This window comes from Girardinichthys multiradiatus, chromosome 18 (assembly GCF_021462225.1).
Source record: "Girardinichthys multiradiatus isolate DD_20200921_A chromosome 18, DD_fGirMul_XY1, whole genome shotgun sequence".
Lineage (NCBI taxonomy): Eukaryota > Metazoa > Chordata > Actinopteri > Cyprinodontiformes > Goodeidae > Girardinichthys > Girardinichthys multiradiatus.
Genome location: NC_061810.1, coordinates 39,120,522 through 39,142,411, shown reverse-complemented (window position 1 = coordinate 39,142,411; position 21,890 = coordinate 39,120,522). Strand labels below are relative to the sequence as shown.

General features: G+C 39.3%; 1 long non-coding RNA gene across 1 annotated transcript; it reads right to left on the bottom strand.

Annotated features, from left to right (window-relative positions):
• Nucleotides 1-694: 694 nt before the first annotated feature.
• Nucleotides 695-16,237, bottom strand: LOC124884563. Its single transcript, XR_007042468.1, has 3 exons — nt 16,176-16,237; nt 5,900-5,992; nt 695-1,226 (listed from the first exon to the last, which is right to left on the bottom strand). It is a non-coding gene; the product is annotated as an uncharacterized LOC124884563 (long non-coding RNA).
• Between the last annotated feature and the right edge of the window lie 5,653 nt (nt 16,238-21,890).

The window sequence follows — 21,890 nt, the reverse complement described above, 5'->3', positions numbered from 1 at the left end:
AACATGTGGCCCTTCTGAATAGTTTTTATCTTTCCTCTGCTATAGATTTCCTCATTCTTTTACAAGCTATGAAATCCAATTCATATAAGAATTGTTAGGTAGAACTTCACAGATCTACATAAAAAAAAAAAATCTAAACTATTCCTTTAAAATGTATAAAGCTGTTTAAAAAAAGGAATTTTAGTTATTCAAAAGCTGAAGGAAAAACTTTATAGAAAGCGTCAAAACTAAAATGTAAAATGAGATTTGACTGGAACACTTTAGAAAAGTCGCGCCTAAGAATCTGTAAAATATGTTTTGGTAAGAACCTTTGGTAAATTCTAGAGGCTGCAAACCTTTTGACAGTTTTCAAGGGATACATGTAACAATTTTACAAGCAAATGTTAGTTAAGCTCAAAATTAATTCATGCTTAATTCATGGCAGATGTAGATTATTGTATTAAAGAAATTTGTTTCCAAGAGGAAATGAGACAGGTATTTCTCGAAAAGGTAAAAAAGCAAAGTAAAAGGAGGCTCACTTTGGGAAAGAAAAATACCAAAATTCACATTGATTACCCCTAAATCAGTGGTAACAACTTTTAACTCAGAATAAATTAAATATTTAAACCTAAATCTGTTAGGGGTATGACAAATTTTAGGCTTAACAGTATGTAATAATTTTAAATTTATTGAGTCGGGCATTCAACACAAATGTAGTACATGTTCCAAAGGACGAGGATTTTCTATTTCTGTTGTATGAATGGGCAGGTAAAGCAAATTATCAATAATAAATTGATAATGTCCTGAAAAATGGAAGTAGGTCAGAATTAAGAGGCAATATTTAAAATGTAGGGTAGGTATAAGAAGTGGTAAAACTGGAACTATGAAAGTGCAAAGCCAAGTGTGAAGTATATCTGAAGGATTTGAAATGTGCAGCAGATGTGAGGGCCAATACAAACTTGACTATACAGTAAACGGCTTCTTTATTAGTTACTCCTGTTCAATTTCTTAACAGCAATAGCAACTCAGGCACATCACTTGGCAGCAACACAATGCACTTACGAATCTAAATGTGAAGATGACTTGCTGAAATCCCATTTCCTCATTTTCATGCTTGATTTGAATTTAAGCAACTTTGAATGTGGCATGATTGCTGCGGTTAGATTGATTGGTTTGAGCAGTTCATAAAACACCTAATCCCCTGGAACTTTCTTGCAGAATCCTGTCTTGGGTTCAAAGAGAATTGTCTGAAAAGGAGAAAAGTAAATAGTAAACAGCAGTTGTGTGGAAAATACTCTGTGTATGTTACACAAGAATGAATAGGCTGGTTTGTGACATTATAAAGGCATCAAATAACCACTCCTTACAAGCAAGGTGTACAGAATACCATGTCTGAATGCACAACATGTCAAAATTTGAAGTAGATGGGTTACAACAAAAGCACACACCAGGTGTCACTTCTGTTTGCAGGAACCGAGGCTACAATTTGCACAGGCTCACCAAATTTAGATAGCAGATTGATAAATTGTTGCATAGGTTGGAGAATCTGAAATTCAACTACCACATTCACAAAGTATGGCCAGAATTTGGTGTAAACAACATCAAAGCATAAATCCATTCTTCATTGTGTCAACAGATTCATCTGGTGGTGGTATAATGGTGTGGGCAATCTTTGTTTTACTTAATTTAGGGCGTCTTAGTATTTAAACACCACAGCGTTCCTTGTATCCTCTGAAACAGATGTCTTGAACCTGACAATGAATTCACAGTACTCCAGTGGCCTCCACATAGATGTGTAGCCGACAAATCTGGGTGAATCTCTGAAGAATGTTTCTGACACCTTGTAGAAACTATGCCAGGAAGAATTAAGGCAGCTCTGAAGGCAAAAGGGTGTCCAACTCTTAAAAAGCAAGGTATACCTGATAAGGTGGCTGGTGAGGTGAGAGATAACTGATGTTATTTCCAGGTTTGTTAATTGAATTCCACCATGACAAATCAACAACAGGCTGCTTATCTTAAAGTTTTTCTAATTCCTTACAATGTCTTACCTTTAGATTTAATTCATGCTTTTAACAACTTAAAACTGTAACAATGTGTAAAAACATTTCCACATCTCATACATTATGTTGTTTAACATCCCCTTTTGCTCCTACTGGCTGATAGCACTTTGGCAGATAACTGAAAATTCACACCACCCACCATCCTCGTGCTTTCACCCTCCCCGTCATTAGTAGCTACGCAAGTTACCCTCACAGCTAACATTACAACACCTCAGCATGTTCCTGGGAGGCCCAACTGAGTGTTTTGCACTTTGAATGTTGTAGACTGCTGAGGCCTTATTCCAAAGTAACAGACCAGGGAGGTCATTTAAACCTAATGGTAATTAGATTCCTAGCAAAAAAATAGGCACTTAAAACCTGTCTTATATGTTTTAAAAGTCACGCATGCCAGAACTTTTATTTTTTGTTTTTCCTCATTATATTGTTTTACTCCCTCCTGAATCACTCCATTGGGATGTTGCCCTTTGGGTGACCCTAACAGTGGGTCTAGTGGTATGTGTGTGTTTGTGTATATGAGTGTGGTGGTAGTAAAGGGGGAACATCACACAGCCACTGGAATGTCTGTGTGGCAATTCTTTGGGTGGTGTGTTGGGATCATAAACCGTCATTGGTCGAGACTGAAGCTTGTGGAAAAAGATCACACAATATTATCTGCATATGTGTTCAGGCGAGCCTCACTCCTAAAAAGAACACATGCTCAGCTGCACATGTGCAAGTGCACAATGGCCACGTGCAAATGATGTGCTAGGATCATGAGTCGTCAGAAATTCAAACAGGCAAAAGACAGGTGGGCATTGTACACTGGCTCAGTTGATTTGAAATGGGCTCTAGCTGTGAAGTGCACTCCAATGTACTCTCACTGATAATCAGCCAATATGATGTTAAAGAGGCTTTTAAAGGTTTTTTCCAGGAAGTCTTAATTGACAACTCCTGAAATAGCAAAACCTTTTAGGGACAAGGTTGAGCAAAAACAAAGGTGGATCTTACGATAAAAAAGATTAGACTTTTGAATTAAATTGCCAAAAAAGACATGGAAATAATCTAACTACTCCAGGTATATAACTTATATATATCTTGGCATTTTGGACTGTAATAACAATCACTAGATTGAATAAATGCAAAAATACAAATGATCTTCAAGCTTTCACGAGGCAGTATTGCTCTATTCTTAATGTAAAACAGTGACCTCAAGTGGTTGTTTAATTGACCTTTTCTTTTTAGCTGAACTTGGTCTAATGTAATAGGAAAACATTTTCCAATGGGTTTTTGTAAGCCTAATGTTGAATGCAAGTTGTTTTACCTGCTTTATATCATATTTCTCAGCAATTTAGGTGGTCACACAATTTGAGTTTTTCTTTTTGGACAGGATTATTTATTTTGTTTATACATCGCATTTCAGGAAAACCCCTTAATTCTGGTAGTTCGAGTGGTGTTTAATTATATAGGTATAAACAATTATAAATAATATCAATGGTCTAACTATGACATGTTCAGTGAGTTAATTATATAGGTGAGTATTTTTTTTTTGTGTAGACTTAAAGTAGACTTATGTGTATAGTATGGCTTAAAAAAGTGTAGTCCTAATCCATCTAAAACAAGTAATATTTGAATTTTGTTTTATTCTAATTAGTGTTTGGGATTTTTTATATTCTCTGAAATTTTACTAGAAACCTTATATATTTTATTAATTTCCACTTTAATTTGAGTGATTCCGTTTCAGCAAATTTTTTTTTTTCTAAAACAGGCCACGTTAAACCAATGTTTGTTCTTAGTATTTGTTTTTCCAAAATACTTTGATTTTTATAAACATATCTGCCATTCATCTAATGTTATGAAGGATTAGAATTTTCTACAGCCAGTAAACGTGCAAATAAATAATCGTGTATCTTCTTTTACATCACCTGAAAAACCTATTTTAAATTATTTTCTCTGCACTTAAGTAATGTACTGCTAGAGATATGCTAGTATCATTATTTGTCTGTTAACAACAGATAAATTATCATAATTAGGCAACAAATTTAAAATAAAATGAAAATGCTACCTTGCTGTAATAATGTAAGGCATTAAAACTGACATAAGCCTTGTTATAGAGCAGATCAAAAGTGTAAATACATGCGTCAGCATGAATAGCCTTTTATGCAGTGCAGCACATAAGGTATTCCTCCATTCTATACATAAACAATTGGTCACAATCTTTTTGTAGCCATCAGCAGGGTAATGAGATTACTCTGGCTGAAAATCTGACCTGATATTTGAGCCTTGAGGTAAGGACAATTCTAGAAGCTCAATGTTAGCCTGATTTAGCCATTCTAAAACCAGATTTAGAATCGCATTCCTGTTCAAACACCCAACTTTGTTAAATTTATTTGACCCAAACTGTTACCACTCAATAAAAGGAAAATGGTCAGGTTCTGGTCATGGACAACACAGGAACCAACAAGACCCAAGCCTATCACAACTAGATGATTCTGAAACACCTGTGTCCATGTCCACAGCTAAGTGAATATAAGATAAACATGGACTGAGGTATGCCCTGTAGTCAAGAAAGAAGCGCTGTTCCCAAATAAACACCTTCAAGCATGATTACAATTTGGACTGTAAGGCTTTCAAATGTAAGACCACTGTAGTAATTGTTATCCATGGTGGTGGTAGCATCATACTGAGGGTCTGTTATGGTGCCAGTATCGTTCAAAGTATTTGAAATAATGAAGTATGAGTAGCTCGAAATTCTTCAACTTCAACTTCACCTTAAATCTATATCTGGCTGGTTAAACTTGGACATAATGGGTTCTTCCAACTAAACATTGATTGCAAACAGGCTTAAAACTGGTGTTGCAATGAATTAAGGGAGCTAACATTAAAGCTCTGGAATGGCCTTTGTCTGAACTCAATCTAAAATTTAAGCTTAAAAGCCAAGTCCATGTCAGGAACCCAACCCATTTAAATGAGGTCTCCCAATTCTGACAATAAGAGAGGTAAAATATCCTGCCAGAACTATACCAGGATGTTGTTGATGGCGGCAAAGCTGCAAAGACCCCCACCTCACCTCCAAAAGATGCAAAACAATGTTTCAAATGCAGAAAACTAAGGGGGGCAGAGCCTTTCAGGCTCCAAAGCTGTAAAATCATTAGCCTCTGGAGCTTAGTTTTTGCTGATTGAATGGACACTTTTTCAAGCCAGTTGAAAATATTTTGTTCTTTCAGTCTTTTTTATGTGATTTGATTGTTGTCAGTCTTTTTATGTTGATTTTTTTTTTTTTTTTTTACCTGAGGTGCACAGGGCTTGTTTTGTCTGGCTCTTCAGGAATACAAATATTTGTAATGCACTTTATGATGGTTAGAATGTCACTACATTACTATGGTTTTATTATTAAATTAAAAAAAGTGCAATCATGGCAATAATCATACAATCTAAAAACATATATATAAACGGAAGTAATATACGGATGATGTAAATTAAGGGGAGTGATGTCAACCTGATGTTAGTTGCTGGATTTCAAAGGAATTTATATAGTAATGTTTGCCTGTGTTAGAGCAATTGCTAAATTGTTGTCCATGCCTAGCACATACCATAACCCATGTAGACAGATGTTAAGACTATTTTTGCTTACATGTTTATGAGAGTATTAACAGCTGTTGCATGTGAATTCATTAATTCGATTCCATTGCTGTGGTTCACAAAGTTTCCATCTCAACCTCATTAGTCTGTCAGCCAGAGATGTTCATCTGGTGCACATGAGCAAAACACTAAATGTGCTGGGTTATTTAGCAGGGGCAGGATTATATATAACAATTCTGCCTCTTGCATGGTGAAAAATGGATGCCACACAACCTACAGTACCAACCAGACAATGTAATTACCTGTTATTAAATGCAGGCTTCACTTTATGGTTTAAAGCTGACATTGCTTCCATTACAAGATTTGAGAATCAGCCGTCATGTCAGCTTATGAACCTGAAAAGTGAGGAAATAAGTGAGTAATTACTTATAGCTAAAATTGCAAACTGCCTTAAAATTTTAAATGGTGTTTTTTTCAGTTTTAAACTTCAAAATGTCTGCAATGTAAATCTGTTTAGTAAAATATAATATAAGAATAAAAAGATTCTCTTGAGATGACCTAACTATGTACCAATTATGTATTTAACATACATCTAAAAAAATAGAATACTGCATAAAAGTGCAATATATTTTGCCAATCATGTCAGAAAGTGAAACTCATACCATTATGCATAGAGTGATATATTCAAATCCTTTATTTCTTGTAATTTTGATGATTGTGGCTATCAGATAAACAGAACTCAAAGTTCAGTTTCTCAGAAAGTAGGAATACTGTGAAAAAGTTAATTATTGGGTGTGACACAATGAATGTCACGCCCAAATCAGCTAATTAACTTAAAACACCTGCAAAGGTTTCCTTGGCCTTTAAACTGTCTCTTACTCTGGGTCACTAATGGGGACGACTGTTGACTTGACAGATGTCCAGAAGACAGTCATCGACACCCTTCACAAGGAGGGTACGCCACATAAGGTCATTGATGAAGAAGCTGGTTGCTTGCAGAGTTCTGTATCTAAGCATATTAACAGAACATTAAGTAGAAGGAAGAAGTGTGGCAGGAAAAGGTACAGCAGCAACAGGGAGAACCACAGCCTTGAGATGATTTTCAAGAAAACTCCATTAAAAAATTTGGGGGAGCTTTACAAGGAGTGGACCGAAGCTGGAGTTGGTGCATCAAGTGGCACCACACACAGACGAATACTTGGCATGGGCTATAAATGTTGCATTCCCTGTGTCAATCCACTCCTGAACCAGAGACAACGTTAGAAGCATCTTACCTGGCCTAAGTAGAAAAGTAACGAGACTGTTGCGCAATGGTCCAATTACAATTCTGCATTTCATTTGGAAATTAAGGTCCCACAGTCTGGAGGAAGCATGGAGAGGCACAGAATCTATGTAGTTTCTTTAGTCAGAGATGGTTTGGGGGCCATGCCATCTGCTGGTGTTTGTCCACTGTGTTTTCTGGAGTCCACAGTCAGCACAATCATCTACCAGAAAAGTCTAGAGCACTTCATGCTTCCCTCTGCTGACAACGTTTTGGGGATGTTGTTTTTACTTTCCAGCAGGACTTGGCGTCTGGCCACACTGCCAAACGTACCTAAACGTGGGTTTCCTACACCATGGCTCCATGTGCTTCCATGACACGGTGCATTGATGCAGTAAATCATGCAAGAGTAGGCCCAACCAAGTATTGAGTGCATAGAAATGGGCATACTTTTCAGAAGCCTGAAATATGTTCTTAAAACATCCTTTTTTGATTGGTCTAATGAGACATTATAATTTTCTGAGACACTGAATTTTTGGTTTTCTTTACCTGTAAGCCAGAACCATCAAAATAACAAGTAATAAAAGCTTGAAATATTTTACTCTATGTAGAATAAATCTCTATAAAATAATTTGCACTTTCTGAAATGACTGGAAAAACATACTGCACTTTTACACAGTATTCAAATTTTGAGATGTACTTGTACAGCAGTTAAGGAAAAAAAAAAAATCAAAATTTAATAATGCTATTTTTATTTATTTATAATTGTCAGTCAGTCAGTAATTTTCTACCGCTTATTCCATAGTGGGTCTCGGGGGAGCTGGTGCCTATCTCCAGCAGTGTATGGGCGAAAGGCAGGGTACACCCTGGACAGGTCACCAGTCCATCGCAGGGCAAATCAAATTTATAATTGTTAAAACTAAATTATATATAGGATAATTTATTATAAAGATTCTAAACAAAACTGCAACAACATAAAAAGACAGCTTAGAAGAAGGAGTTCAGATTTCTCATTAATTTGTATTCCAGGTGTCTGTTCCTGAATGCTTATTGAAACTCATCATTGGTCTACGAATCTGCTTTACTAATAATTTTCATGTTAAATATCCAAAATTAAAACTGATTCCATATACGTGTAATATAAATTGAGTATAAAAAGAAACTAGTGCAAGTGCAGTGTCACTTATTAAGAAGACAAATGCTTTGAGACTTGATTATTTCAAATAACTAGCGACAATTCACTTAGCTCAAATCTTCAAACACTTGCCACATCTCTTTGAAACTTGAAAATCAAGCATTTCTTTTCTTTTGAGAACCATTTTAATATAAAATAGGTGTAGTGAAAAATATGACTTGTAACAATGTGAGGTAATGAGTAAGAATTAGTCGTTAGAACTCTGCAATCCTAATTTTGAACTGAATGATGTACAGTACTTGTGGATATCTTGAACTAAATGTTAAAGACACATCATCATTAAAAGTGACCCCATTTGCTGAAAAATGAAATTTCACATTCATTAAACATTGATTTTGCAAAAGAACGATGCACATTTGGATATCTGATATTTAAAAAAGTCGGGAAAGTCGATTTCTAGGAAATCTTTCTAGAAAAGCTATTAAAATGGCCACTGAAAGTTTAAAAGTTTTTTTAGAGAATTAAGCAAAGTGGTTAGAATTTGTTTTAATTTCATATTAATATTACAGATTGTAATTCACGCTGGTGGTAATGACACCCGGTTACATCAATCGGAGGTCACCAAAGTTAGTGTTGCTTCGGTGTGTAAGTTTGTCAAAACAATGTCGGACTCCGTAATTTTCTCTGCTCCCCTCCCCGATCTGACCAGTGACAACATGTTTAGCCGCATGCTGTCATTCAACCACTGGCTGTCTAGGTGGTGTCCAGAAAACAATGTGGGTTACGTTGATAACTGGCGAACATTTTGGGGAAAACCTGGTCTGATCCGGAGAGATGGCATCCATCCCACTTTGGATGGAGCTGCTCTTCTTTCTAGGAATCCGGCCAAATTTATTAGTTCTCCAAAACTCTGACAACCCAGGGTTCAGACCAGGAAGCAGGGTCATAATTTAATACTCCTCTCTGCAGCTTCTGTACTGCTACCCACCCATTACCCTATTAAGACAGTGTCTCGCCCACGGCCAAAATTGAATAGATTAAAAAATTATTTAAAAGGAGAAAATCAGGAAAATGTCATAAAAATAAACACAACTCAGACCGAAAAGAAAAATAAAACTATTAAATGTGGCCTACTGAACATAAGATCTCTCTCTTCAAAGACATTGCTAGTTAGTGACCTGATTTTTGACAATCAGATTGATTTATTTTTGCCTCACAGAAACCTGGCTGCAGCAAGAGGATTATGTTACTATAAATGAGTCAACTCCTACTAATTATTTAAATTTTCACATTCCTCGAAATACCGGGCGAGGAGGAGGAGTAGCAACCATCTTTCAGTCCGATTTATTGACTAGTCCCAGACCAATCAATAGCTACAACTCTTTTGAATATTTAATCCTTAGTTTTCCTCATCCAAATTGCAAAGCACTAAAACCACTTCTGTTTGTTGTTTTGTACCGTCCACCAGGCCCTTACTCTCAATTTTTAGATCAGTTTTCAGACCTTTTATCTGATTTAGTGTTAAATACAGATAAAGTTATTATAGTGGGGGATTTTAACATTCATGTTGACACTGAAAGTGTCAACATGAAATACTATCTTAGACTCAATCGGCTTTGCTCAAAACATTAACAAACCTACCCACCTTTGTCTTCATTCTCTGGACCTTGTGCTGATGAATGGCGTGTAAAGTGTAAAGTGTAAAGACATAACAATATTTTCTTATAACCCTGTCCTGTCTGACCATTTCTTAATAACCTTTGAGTTTAATTTAACCGAGTACTCCACACCTGAAATAAAATTTCCTTATAGTAGATCATTATCAGACGATGCTGTAACAACCTTTAAAGAATCTGTTCCACTTTTAATTTCCTCATTATCACTGAAAAGCACAGTGGAGGGCAATAATTCTGTTTCTCCCCCTTCACAAATTGATTCTTTTGTTCATAGTGTTTCTTCATCGTTGCGTGATGTATTAGACAATGCAGCCCCCTTGAAAAAGAAGGTAATCATTCATAGGAGGCAGGCTCCTTGATTTAATTCAGAGCTGCATACTTTAAAGCACAATGTTAGAAAATTGGAGAGAAAATGGCGCTCTACACACCTAGAGGATTCCTACTTAATCTGGTAAATTAGCCTACTGTTATATAAAAAGATACTTCGCCAAGCCAGAACAGCTTATTTCTCATCATTAATAGAAGAGAACAAGAATAATCCGAGGTTTCTCTTTAGTACAGTTGCTAAACTTACACAGAGTCATAGCTCTGTTGAGCCGTCCATTCCCTTAGCTCTTAGCAGCCATGACTTTATGGGGTTCTTCTTAAATAAAATTGATTCTATTAAAAAGAAAATCTTTGACATACTCACAAAGATGATTATTTCATCCTCAGCAATTGAGACAACATTGGAAATAACATAATATCAGAAATATTAGCTTCATCTAAACCTTCAACTTGTATGTTAGACCCAATCCCAACCAAATTATTTAAGGAAGTGTTCCCTCTGATTACCAGCCCCATTTTAGATATGATTAATCTATTTTTAGTAAATGGATATGTACTAAGTCAGCTGTAATTAAACCTTTACTTAAGAAACCTTCGCTTGATCGAGATGACTTGAAAAATTACAGACCTATATCCAATCTTCCATTCTTATCTAAAGTTATTGAGAAAATAGTTGCTAATCAAATGTGTGAGCATTTACACAGCAATTACCTGTTTGTAGAGTTTCAGTCTGGCTTCAGAGCTCATCATAGCACTGAAACAGCTCTGCTGAAAATCACTAATGATATTCTTATGGCCTCAGATAGACTTGTGTCTGTACTGGTTCTGTTAGATCTCAGTGCTGCATTTGATACAGTCGACCATCATATTCTCTTAAAAAGGCTGGAATATGCTGTAGGGATCAGGGGAACAGTGCTAGGCTGGTTTAAATCTTATCTGTCTGACAGATTCCAGTTTGTTCATGTAAATGACAAATCATCTTCAAACTCCAGGGTTAATTGTGAAGTACCACAGGGTTCAGTACTTGGGCCAATTCTCTTTACTATATATATGCTTCCAACAGGTAAAATTATCAGGCAGCATAGGATAAATATTCACTGTTATGCTGATGATACTCAGCTTTGCTTGTTCCATAAATCCTGATGAACCCAACCAGTTAGATAGACTACAAGCATGTCTTGAAGATATTAAAACTTGGATGACTTAAAATGTTTTGCTTCTAAATTCAGACAAGACAGAAGCTGTTGTCTTTGGACCAGAGTCTTTAAAAAAGAAACTGCTTAGTCAATCACTTAACTTGGATGGCATTAAATTGACCTCTGGTAATAAAGTAAAAAAATCTTGGTGTTACTTTTTACCAGGACATATCATTTAAATCGCATATTAAACAGGTTTCTAGGATTTCCTTCTTTCACCTCCAGAACATTGCCAAAATTAGAAATATCCTATCCAGAAGTGACGCTGAAAAACTAATCCATGCATTTGTTACTTCAAAGCTGGACTATTGTAATTCTTTACTATCCGGATGTCCACAAAATGCATTTAAAAGCCTTCAGCTGATTCAAAATGCTGCAGCAAGAGTTCTGATGAAATTTAAAAAGAGAGATCATATTTCTCCTATTTTAGCTTCCCTTCATTGGCTCCCTGTTAAATCCAGAATAGAATTTAAAATTCTCCTCCTCACATATAAAGCCCTTAATGATCTAGCTCCATCATATATGAGATCTGATTGTTCCATATGTTCCTAACAGGGCACTTCGTTCTCAGACTGCAGGTTTACTGTCCTAGAGTCTCTAGAAGTAGAATGGGAGGCATATCCTTTAGTTATCAGGCTCCTCTCCTGTGGAACCAGCTCCCGGTTTTGGTCCGTGAGGCAGACACCCTGTCTACTTTTAAGGCTAGGCTTAAAACTTTGCTTTTTGATAAAGCTTATAGTTAGAGTGGCTTAGGTTATCAAGGAGGGAGCCTTCCTCCCTCCTTGTTGGTTGGAGTAAGGGGGAGTCAGGTTTAACCTAAACTGGCTCAGTTATGGTTGAGGTGCAAACACACCCTCCATTTCTGCTACCTGTATGACCCCTTCTCTTTTCCAATGGTTATAATCAGTCTGACAGAGGGAGGTATCCCAATCCTTGTGGTTTTTAGTATAACAATGACCATCAGTGGGACCCTTTGTGGGATGCCTTGAGACGACATTGTTGTAAATAAGCGCTGTCTAATTAAATAATTTGAACTGAAACTATCTGTGTAGTTATTCTGCTATAGGCTTAGGCTGCTGGAGGACATAATGACCACTTTCACCCTCTTCGCTACATTCTCACACTACTCTCCAATTTTGCATTATTTGCTGTTATTTCAGCTTTTAACTTTCTCTCTTTTCTCTTCCTAGAAGCTACACCTGGCATGGCTCTGTGTCTACCTGTGAGGGGAAGAGAGGGGAATCGTCCGAGCTTCTGCTGGCAACAACTTAATGCTCACCATCTACCGATGATCCACATGGCCCTGTCTTTTAGTGTTTAACCCTTTCTCTCTCTTAGACATGGCGATTGACTGAGCTTTTACTGTGACTAACTCCATGTGCTCTCTGTCATAATGTGGTTTGCGGGCGGACCAAAGTGCAGACAAGAGCTGGGCAGCAACATGTTGCAAAAGGTTTTCAGCTTTATTTCCAGAGGTTATCAACGAAACCAAACAAGGCACTGCAGATACAAACAAAGTCCAGATCCAAAACCTTGCAAGAAAAGTTCTGCAGGATCATGGAAAAACTCAGCACAAATACGTGGGTTGAGAACAGGGTTTGACAAACACAAGGAACCAGCAACGAGACACCAAACCAGCTAATATACTGGGGAAAGACAAAGGCAGGTAATCAAGGGAACTGAGAACAGGTGCAACATGGAGGCAGGGGAGCAGAAGGAACAGGTGAAACAAATAAACAATAAAGAGAAACCAAGACCTAAGCAGAACAATAGACTAAGATAAAATAACCAAAACATAAGAAATCTAGTATAACCAAGAGGTAAAGGAAAGAGAGGAACTGGAAGGAACAGAAGAATAACAATAACCTAAGGCCTAAGCAAAAGGAAACCCTGACTACAAGTAAACAAACAAACACTGATAGAAACAAACTGAGAATGAAGCAGAGGACTAGAATAAAAGTAAACAATAACTCAAGCTGACCTAACAGGAATCAGAACTGGAACACTAGAAACTAAACATAAAGAACTAAGCTAGACAGAACAGAATAAGAACACAGAAAGGGAATAAAGACTAGGAGGAACATAAAACAGACTAGAAAAACAAGAAGTGTGCAAGGTGAAAAAGAATACCAAACCATAAATAAACACTGAGATATTAAAAGATGAGCTAACGAATCCAGGAGAACAAAGAACCCTAATACAGAGATTAATCAGTAATAGAACCATACAAAGTAATAAGGAAACAACCATAAGGAAACTTAATGAGGGAGAACAACAAAACACCAGGAGGCAGTAGAGGGAGCAAAACAAACTAATAAACTTAATAGAAACATCTAGATAATATAAACCATCATAAGAAACCATAAAACAAAGTCCAAAATGTCACTCCGTGACATAACCCCCCGATCAGGAAGCCTGCTGCAAAATAGCCAGCGGCAGAGATGCGGGCGATCAGGAAGCCTGCTGCAAAATAGCCAGCGGCGGAGATGCGGGCGATCAGGAAGCCCGCTGCAAAGTAGCCAGCGGCAGAGATGCGGGCGATCAGGAAGCCTGCTGCGAAGTAGCCAGCGGCAAGGATGCGGGCGCCTCGGAGATCTGCGGCCAAGATGCAGGCGTCTAGAAGACCGGCGGCGACAGAGATGCAGGTGTCTAGGAGGCCGGCGATGAGGCCAGAGGAACCCATGAAGCGAGGTCCTAGGTGGTCGGCTGTGTGGCGAGAACTACGGCGGAGGCTTGGACCCAGGCAGGGCCCGCAGAGGCTTGGACCCAGGCAGGGCCCCTGGGGAACTGGAGTCAGGCTCTGGTGTGTCATGGTGTGTGTCAGGCTCTGGTGTGTCATGGTGTGTGTCAGGCTCTGGTGTGTCAAGTGCCACATAGTCAGGCATAAAGTCTGGTGCATAGTCAGTGAAAGTCAAAGAGTCAGTCCGTATTTCCAGTAGCACCCCCAGAGGAAACTAAGCAGGTGCTCTTGACCAGGTCATGGAGGTAGCCCACCCATGGGCTCCTCCGGAGCATGACGAGGACATGGAGGCAGCCTGACCACGGGCTCCACCGGAATCAGGCGAGGTTCAGATGACCCTGAAGAGGCCGGCTGTGGCTCTGAAGACCCCGAAGAGGCCGGCTGTGGCTCTGAAGACCCCGAAGAGGCCGGCTGTGGCTCTGAAGACCCCGAAGAGGCCGGCTGTGGCTCTGAAGACCCCGAAGAGGCCGGCTGTGGCTCTGAAGACCCCGAAGAGGCCGGCTGTGGCTCTGAAGACCCCGAAGAGGCCGGCTGTGGCTCTGAAGACCCCGAAGAGGCCGGCTGTGGCTCTGAAGACCCCGAAGAGGCTTAGCTGCATGCTGTGAGTCCAGAGGCTTAGCTGCATGCTGTGAGTCCAGAGGCTTAGCTGCATGCTGTGAGTCCAGAGGCTTAGCTGCATGCTGTGAGTCCAGAGGCTTAGCTGCATGCTGTGAGTCCAGAGGCTTAGCTGCATGCTGTGAGTCCAGAGGCTTAGCTGCATGCTGTGAGTCCAGAGGCTTAGCTGCATGCTGTGAGTCCAGAGGCTTAGCTGCATGCTGTGAGTCCAGAGGCTTAGCTGCATGCTGTGAGTCCAGAGGCTTAGCTGCATGCTGTGAGTCCAGAGGCTTAGCTGCATGCTGTGAGTCCAGAGGCTTAGCTGCATGCTGTGAGTCCAGAGGCTTAGCTGCATGCTGTGAGTCCAGAGGCTTAGCTGCATGCTTTGAGTCCAGAGGCTTAGCTGCATGCTGTGAGTCCAGAGGCTTGGGGCTCTGTGCTGCTTTTACGGCCACCAGAAGAGGGTCGAAGGGACCTCCAGCAGAAAGGAGCTGAAGCGTCGAGCCATCCCTCCGCGATGAATTCGGCCTGAAGAACAGAGTGCACCAGGTCCAGATCCTCTGGGTGATCCATTAAGTGAAGAACATAACCACAGCATCGATTCTTCATAAACTTCCTCTCCATTTCCTCCAACCCGGCTTGAATCCAACTTGGGGCTGGAGGCTGCACCGGCGCTGGAGAACTGCAGAGGACGCTGAGTGACCACCACCCAACTTAGGGGAAAACAACCGCAAGGAAACCATGGCTTGTGGACCCGTCGTGGACGGGTAGGAGGCGCCCATCCGGAATACCCCAATGGCGACTGTTTTACAGTGACGATGTCGCCCTGGTCGGGAACCGAATCCAGCGGGAAACTCTGTTGCAGCAGGAGTTGCTGCAGGTGTAGATGACTCCGGAAGAACTGCTGTGGCTGTGGGTGACAAGGAGGGACCACGGCAATGACAGCGGCGTGAGGAGGTGGATGTGGCCGAGACTGTCGGAGGTAAACTGGAGCGCTTCCGACCCGGTATGAGAACTGGAGATACCGGCTTCTGTAGGCTGTTTGGTTGTCCGATGAGCTAACCCCTCTCTCCTACTTCCCCATGTCTAAAGGGATTGCTCAATCCAGCTCTCCATCTAACGGGTCCAGACTTCCCTAAACCTGAAAGATCTTACCAAGCAGGTTTACTGAAAGTTCTGTTTAAGCTGGTGTCGGGAAATGACTCGTCTAGCCTCTGACAGCCTTCATCCAAAAGTCCCGCCCTTTTTCAACTGGAGGTCCGGGCGACTGAGTAGCCTATCGCAGTCATCCACACCCTCGACAGTCACTTTTGTTCACGGCTGCTCATTCCCTAATTTTACAACTGGCTCTTGGTATATGTGCTAGGATATTTTTAGTAGCTCAGCACGAGCCCCAAGGGCCCTGTTTTAACAAACTTGGCTAAGGCAACCTATAAAAACCTCCTAAAATATCTTAGAACCAGGCAACAAGACTTTTTACCACCAAAGAAAAACCCACAATATGGTGACTCAAATAATTGAATGTCCACGATTTAACTAGAATTTTATATGCTTTCTTTAATTAGTACTGCTTATGCAGGGGTCAGTAACAGCTTCAATTCGGCAACACAAAATAATTTCAATAATAGAAATGCATCAATCAACTCAACCTGTCTTTCCTTGATGCTGAAACTAGTGAGTTTGAAGAGGCTTTGAAGACGGACGCTCAACGATGCACCTGATGGAGAAAAAGTATTCTGGTAACAACGAGTGGCTTCTTGAAGGGAATACGACTTAATCTTCAGTTTTCTTCCTTTAAGTGGCAGCCACTGATACTCCAGGCATTGATGGTTAAACAGGATCTTTGTTGTTATATGTCTCCGAAGACAGTAGTTTCCAGAGGCTGAAGAGTTGAAGGAAACCCGGGGACATAAATGAAGTTGATTCAGGACTTCCAGAAGCCTGAAACTTAGAGTAATCAGCTGTTCACCGATCAAGTTCACTTCTGTTGTCTGGATAAAAAGGCTTTAGATGAAATCAGATTCTTAATTTTGAGGCACAGTCCTTTCTGGGCACACGGGTTGATCCTCTTTTTAATGCAGTCGATCAGTGGGGCTGTGTCTCTGTTCCTTTTCCATCCAAGCTTATTTTCTCCGTCTGATCTTGTTCGCTGGTCTTCTGCGAGGAAACAACCCCGTTTCTGCTCTCAGCATTGTTTTTATAGCGCTTGATGCCTTCACCGGTCAGCCCCTTATTAGGCTTCTTAGTTATTGCGCCACCTACTCAGCTCAGCTTCTTGATTATTGCTCAATACTTTAGTCATGGTCACTGTGACCTACTGATTCTGTTTCTCAGCCTTGGAGATGCCGAAAATAGCCACGCTGGTCTGTAGTCGCATCCTCCCTTCCTCCTGTTAGCATGCAGCTGGCTCTCATCACTCATTGTCATCCTCCAGTTTTTTCCCTACTCTGCTCAGTTTTAAACTGTACACAGTATTACACATTTAATTCTTCAACTTTCAGCATTTACCTTAAAACCCCGTTGCAAAACCATCACTTCATTCTTTTTATACATGCTTTACAAATGATTAATGTTTTATTTCTTTCATATATAGCTGATTAAGAATGTCAAACCTTAATGTTTTTCCTCTAATTCTCAGTTCTTAACCACATACATCTTTTAACTTGTTAATCAAAGATTTTTATTCAGTACATGTGAAAGAATGTAAAATCATCATACATCATTTCTTTGGATATAATTGTTTATATTTTTGCAAAAGATAAGACAGATAACATGTGGCAGATAATATGTGGCTCCACACAGGCCTCTCCAGTCTCTCAGCTCCAGAATATGAGAACATGCTTGTTTCACTCCCCACTGCTTCAACTGTGTGTTTTAATAATTATTATATGGATTACACATAAGGATATAAGGATATTTATTGTAACTTTTATGGAGTTAACTGTGAGCAGTTACTAAATGTTGCATGGATTACATGGAAAGATCTCACCTTATTTTGACAGCTGATTCCAGCCTCCTCCATTTCCTGGAGCAACAAGGGCAAAGGTAATATCTCCACCTCTTCACCATGCAGTTTCCTCAATTCCTCCTCCTGCTGTCGTATCCACTTTTTCAGCTCTTGAACTCTGTCTGCTTGGTCCCGTTGGCTGGTTCCTTCTGTCAGAATGTGGTTTGCAGGCAGACCAAAGTGCAGACAAGAGCTGGGCAGCAATATGTTGTAAAGGTTTTCAGCTTTATTTCCAGAGGTTATCAACGAAAGCAAACAAGGCACTGCAGATACAAACAAAGTCCAGATCCAAAACCTTACAAGATAGGTTCTGCAGGAACATGGAAAAACTCAGCACAAATACGTGGGTTGAGAACAGGGTATGACAAACACAAGGAACCAGCAACGAACAGAGACACCAAACCCACTAATATCCCGGGGAAAGACAAAGGCAGGTAATCAAGGGAACTGAGAACAGGTGCGACAAGGAGGCAGGGGAGCAGAAGGAACAGGTGAAACAAATAAACAATAAAGAGAAACCAAGACCTAAGCAGAACAATAGACTAAGATAAAATAACCAAAACATAAGAAATCTAGAATAACCAAGAGGTAAAGGAAACAGAGGAACTGGAAGGAACAGAAGAATAACAAGAACCTAAGGCCTAAGCAAAAGGAAACCCTGACTACAAGTAAACAAACAAACACTGATAGAAACAAACTGAGAATGAAGCAGAGGACTAGAATAAAAGTAAACAATAACTCAAGCTGACCTAACTCTCTTTCAGACTCTAACCTTGTAAACTGGCTCAGAGTTTATCTGTTCTTTCTTTCTTGATGAAATGACTAAAGGAGCTACAACCATTAACATTTACTTTTCCTTCCCGTAGAAAGTACTCCTGGATCAGTGCTTCTGTGTTCTTTTTGTGTCTCTGCTCTGTACTCTCCCCCAGTCAGTCGTGGCAGATGGCCGCTCACACTGAGCCTGGTTCTGCTGGATGTTTCTTCCTGTTAAAAGAGAGTTTTTCCTCTCCACTGTCGCTACATGCATGCTCAGTATGAGGGATTGCTGCAAAGTCAATGCCAGTGACTGTCCACTGTCTCTACTTGCTCATCCAGGAGGAGGGAATGCTGCAAGTCACTGACTGGATGCAATCTGCTGGGTTTCCTTAGACAGAAAAACTTTTTATCCAATTTGAATAAATAACTAACTCCGACTGTACTGTTCAATGGTTAGGATTAATTGGAATGTTTGTACCTGACTGTTGTGAAGTGCCTTGAGACGACGTGTTGTGAATTGGCGCTATATAAATAAAACTGAATTGAATTAATAAAATTTACACTCTTATCCTGTTGTTTCTTTATCATATTTGTACAGCTTTTGGAAAAGAAATGCACCTCTGAATATATGCTTCAAATTGCAGTTCTTCTGACATTACAACATGCTGGTCCTGTTTATTTTTTTAAATGTTAGATATTTCTATTCTTGATGTCTAAAAAAGAAAGCAGAGACACATTTTTTTTTTATCATATGTCACAGTTCTGTCCTATTTGCCTACATTTCCACTATTGATGCTGCTCAAGAAATGTTTGTTTGGTGTTACCCAACTCTTTTTTTCCAAACATCTTTTGACAGCATAGGAAGTGTTAAGTGCAGATGCTGTGCTTCAAAACCTGGGGGACTGGGGACTACTGAGCTGAGTTCATTTTCAATCTCTTCCACTAAACCATAACAACAAATATTTAGTTTTAAGATTTTGTGATTTACTTTGGTGTGACGTGCATTTCATCACCTAACTATGGGTGGTCCAAATCGTGCGGGGTAGATTTAAGTCCACAAAACATAAGTAATTCATCTGCACTCTGACACCAGAGTATATTAATTTCCCTCTTTGTCATAAACCATGCAGATGTTTTATTTTTTTCCATTTTTTTGTTTTTTACTTTAACCTAAAAGAACTTTGTAAACTTAGGTAAAAGTCCCTAACTATGCACAACTGAAATCTCAACATTTTAAACCAAATCTTATTTTTTTTTTTTTTTCAGTCCATCATGTTTAAAAGTATTACAGGTCACTGTGAAAAATGTATAGTCCAACTGAATTATACATGCACGTGTTTATTTAGTTGATTTAAAACAGTGTTGATAAATATTCACATCAGCTTTCTTTGAAATTAGACACCATTAGTAATGGATCGTGCCAAGGACTATATGTGATTTATAGCTCAGTTTCCAACCAACATTCCTACATGCCTGCCAAAATGAATGAATTTGTGTGTATCTAGTACAAATGATTAACAAAACACAGTGATGATTTTTTTCTCCCTTCTGTACCCCAGGAGGAAAACTATTCCTGTGACAAATTAAATTTCAACCTCACACTTTTTCCACCCAGAAAGAGAGGAAATCAGAATCTATTAGTGAAACCACTGAACAAAGTCTGAATAGATCATCCAGGTTTTCTAAATGGTGCTCAGTAGTTACACATTGATGAGGTTGCAGGTAAAAAAACAAAATGTTAATCTAGAGGGAGTTATGAAAGAAGGTCATATATGTCAGAAATCCCTCCAACAGAGCTAACAAAAGATTTAGATATGCAGGGTTGGAATAATTCATTTCCTGGGGAACATGCATTGCATACAAATTAAGTTTAATAAATGAAATATTTATTTAAGCAATTTTAGTTTGGATCAGACACACTGAATTGATTTAGAAATGAAAATCTTGATATTTATATTTTATTGAATTGACCGTTTAATTTTGTTATGAGGAAAAATGTATGCCCTGTAGAAAGACACACAAAGCAAACAAATGTTTTTTGAAGAGAACTCCTTCATAACCTGAAACTGGTAATGAACATCTGGATAAAGGTCTTTAACTGGCAGTTGAAACAACAAATATAAAAACAACAATGTGCTGGCAGGCTGCAGAGTTCTGAATTTAATCCCTCAGAACTCCGAATGAAGAGTGGGATTTCTTTCCCTCACACTCAGGTCTTTTACGCTGCAACACAAGAATCAATCCGATGAAGAGTTGAAACAGTCATCTAGAAGGACAGGGTAAAGCATAAAAGGTGGAATAAAAGAAAACATAATTTAACATATAGCCAATTCTCAGTTTAACAATCAAAAAACACATTATAAAGGTTTTCATACCCATTGAAATTTTCCCCACTATGTCACAATAAAACCACATCAGAGCACTTTATTAGATTTCTATGAGCCAGACCAACATAACGTTTTTATTTTACAAATAAAAATTAAAGTGTGGTGTACATTTGTATCCCCTTCCCCCTTTTCACTTATACCCTTGGATTAAATTAACTACAAACAATTTAAAGGTCAAGGAATTATTAAATTCAGTCGACCTATGCGTAATTAATTTTCAGAATATATCCAGAGGATTGTTTGAGAACATTCGTGAACAAACAGCATTGTAGCGATCAAGGAACACAGCAGACAGGTCAGGGAGAAAGCTATGGAGAAGTTTGAAGCAGGAAGAGGATGTAAAACAATATGTGAAAGAAATATGTCAAGCTTTTAGCATCGCATGGTGGCCTATAGACCTATAGTAGAAAGACACACACATTGAACCTGCAAGATATGGTCGTCCAACTAAATTGATAGGACAGGCAAGAAGACCATCAATCAAACAAATTTGGAGTTCTGGTGGGATAATCTGTTGACAGAACAAACATTGGTCTCACACTCCACAAATGGTGTCTTTATAGAAGAGTGGCAAGAAGAAATCCCTTGTTAGAAGCCATGAGATGGTCAAAAACTAACACTACACATTACAATCCCCACCCTGATGATGGGGCCAGCATCCTACTTGGGGAAGATATTTAGCAGACACAGAGAAACTGGTAAAAGTTGATAGAGAGCTAAATGCCGAGGACAAATTATTTGGAGACTGCAAAATAATTGACATTGGGGCACTAATTCACCATCCAGAAGGACAGCAACCATTAAACATATAGTCAGAGCTAAAACTGAATGGTGTTGATAAAGGCATATTCATGCAATCAAACACAGCCATCATTGTGAGGAAGGTCCATCAACACCTCTACCTCCAGAGGAAAGTCACGGCAGCTGGACTTGGCCTCCCAGCACTCATTTACTTTTACAGATATAGGCTGGGGAATGTTCTTATCTAGTTCATCATGGTGTGGTACAACATTCATTCAGTGCTGGATAGGAAACCTCTTAAGTGAATAGTCAAAGTAGCTGGCAAGATCATTGGAAGTAAGTTTCCATCCATTAGCAACATTTACACCAAGTCCTGCAGGGGCAGGGCCAAAGGGATCATGTACCACTGACTCCTCTCACGGACTGTTTGGAAGGAGATTGTCCAGCATAAAAAGCAGTACATTTTGCCTGTG